The following is a 2514-nucleotide window of genomic DNA, read 5'->3' as shown; positions in this document are numbered from 1 at the left end:
AATAAATTTTACTGCTGGTTCATTCTACTCCTTCCCAACTACTTATCAGAATTATTTATATTCCATTAAAAATATACTTAAAATCAATAAAAGCAAAAAATGAGAATGACAATTTTTACAAGAATATGTATTTATTTTACAAAACAACTGTCAGACATTTGACAGAAATTTAACTTAACTGGAAATAAAAACACAAAGCATTCTCCAACATTAAAGAAAATTCCATCATTGGATCTGACTTATGTCAAACATTTTCAGAACAGTGGTGGTTTACACAGTTACTAAAGTCTCCCAATTCAGCAATGCAGTTTTGAAAAATTTGAAAAATCTGGTCCCTCTCTGATAAACCACTTGTTGGTTTTTGATTGAATCTTCATCTAAAAGAAGAAATGCCTCTTTGTCTACGTCTTGTTCTGGAAGACAAAAAAAACAAAAAACAATACATGAGTAATATGCACAAGTTGATACAATTACGAATCACTGACCAATGCTTTATCATTATCAATACAAGCTTTAATTACTTAATGGATGCTCTGGCAATATTTTAATACAGGCTGTATTGATACGCTTGCCCCACTGCCTAACACAGAAACTTTGATGAACCAGCAAATGGGCACATTACTTTTGTCACGGTTGAAAGGGGGAATATGCTCACCGAGATCAGGCAACTGCCCCTCTGCTAGCTTAGCAGTGACGAAGCTGTCCATTAAAATGACCTGGGGGAAAAAGACAGAGCAATGAAGAGCTTGACAATAATCTAACCATCGAACCCACTGTTTACATCTCACTAAGCGAGTGGGAGCCATACCATACAGCTGAAAAAAAGGCACAACTTGCCTAACGGGGTAAGCACACTGGGGACCGAGTCTTTTACCTGCTACACTGGGCACGGCACGACAGTTCTATGTAGTTTTTACCTGTTGGAGGGCTGCGTAGCCGCGGCCACATAGTGACCAGCTAGTTGCCAGTGGCCACAGCTAACGCCGCCTAGTTACAACTTCACTGTTAACCGTGGTACGGGTGGTCATTTTCAACAAGCCGAAACCAATGCATGCTATAACTAAGTTGAGACCAAAAGATGAAAGAGAAGTGCGAAACAACACGAAACCCCAAATGTTGTTTAACGAATTGTGCTAAACTATGTTAGCAACAGGGACACATGGACACAGAAAAAAAGTTTACATGATATCAATACTGTACAAGCGTTTAATGTTATACAATCTTCGCTAACAACATATTCATACCTTGAATACAAGAGGTGAATCCTTTTAATGGAGTTCACATCAGGAATCAGGAGAAACACAGGGGCCACAAGGCGGTTGAGAAGTTGAGAAGTTGACAAGTTGAGAACTCCAAACTATACCCACTGCACTGCTGCTTCTTCGTCTTCTTCTAGGATTCCAGGCCCAATTTATTTTAAATGGCAGACAGCCATTGTTAGTATTATTATTATTATTATTGTTATTGTTATTACCAACATTACAGTGTATGGTCATAGTAGTCATATACAGCAAGGATGCATTTCATGTACATAAAATGTGATTATAAATAATGTTAATGAGATTACTCCATAATATACTCCCCTTCAAGAAAAAAATAACTTTTTAAATTAAAAAAAAAAACAAGCCGCTAACCCAAAATTGGGTTCCCCTCTGAGAAACAACCCAAAAATGGTGCATAACCTTGAAAACCTATGGGGTTTGGTAATTGGGTTAAAATAATAGCCCTATAACCCATAAATTGGCTTACTCTTTATAAAAAATAACCCAAAAATTTAACTCAACACTAGTAACCCTTAAATTGGGTTGCCAAAATAACTCAGCATTTCTTAGTGTGTAAACACAGGTATGTAAAACTTTGAAGTCTCTGTTGCACAAACCATGACAATTACCTTTCTAGAGAAGTAGGAGACATCTTGTGTCCAGCAGTTAACCATATGAAACAAAAAGTATTTAAATTTCCATGCAAACTAGAATTTTTGATGAAGTAGAAGAGTAGGTGTCATTTTAAGTATTAGAACATGCTAATTATATTTTTTGTGGCACAATGTCAAAGACAGAAGGAATCTTTAAATAAATGTCCCCTTGTGTAATACACACATGCGTCATCTGAGGCTGAAGGAACAAGCCATAACAAGATCCTTTCTCAGACACCACATACACACACAAACATACACACACACACACACACACACACACACACAAACATACACACATGTGCGCATGCACATATCTGTATGTATGTACATATTAAACAGCCCAAATTTTGTCATCATTTTTCACTCCATAAATGCATTGTGAGGCACATATTATACTCAAAACAGCCATGAATAAGTACAGCTGAGGACATGAATTTATGGAGTCCATGTTCCCCTCATCTGCACAGCAGATTAGTGTTGACTGGTGATTTAAATGTGTTTGTGGGACATTCTTCTGCATCCACAGTTAAGGTGGTCAACGGTGAGAGAGAGAGCATCATTACATTCATGGAGCAGAACAGACTGAAATAACAACA

General features: G+C 37.1%; 1 long non-coding RNA gene across 1 annotated transcript; it reads right to left on the bottom strand.

Annotated features, from left to right (window-relative positions):
* Positions 1-334: 334 nt before the first annotated feature.
* On the bottom strand, positions 335-1358 carry LOC147252457 (uncharacterized). Its single transcript, XR_015118800.1, has 3 exons — positions 1245-1358; positions 656-716; positions 335-413 (listed from the first exon to the last, which is right to left on the bottom strand). It is a non-coding gene; the product is annotated as an uncharacterized LOC147252457 (long non-coding RNA).
* Positions 1359-2514: the final 1156 nt, after the last annotated feature.

The sequence above is a fragment of the Aulostomus chinensis genome, chromosome 12, assembly GCF_037954235.1.
Source record: "Aulostomus chinensis isolate RoL2024-O1b breed Wild chromosome 12, RoL_Achi_v1.0, whole genome shotgun sequence".
Lineage (NCBI taxonomy): Eukaryota > Metazoa > Chordata > Actinopteri > Syngnathiformes > Aulostomidae > Aulostomus > Aulostomus chinensis.
The sequence above is the reverse complement of the archived record's forward strand: the minus strand, read 5'-3'. Positions and strand labels throughout refer to the sequence as shown.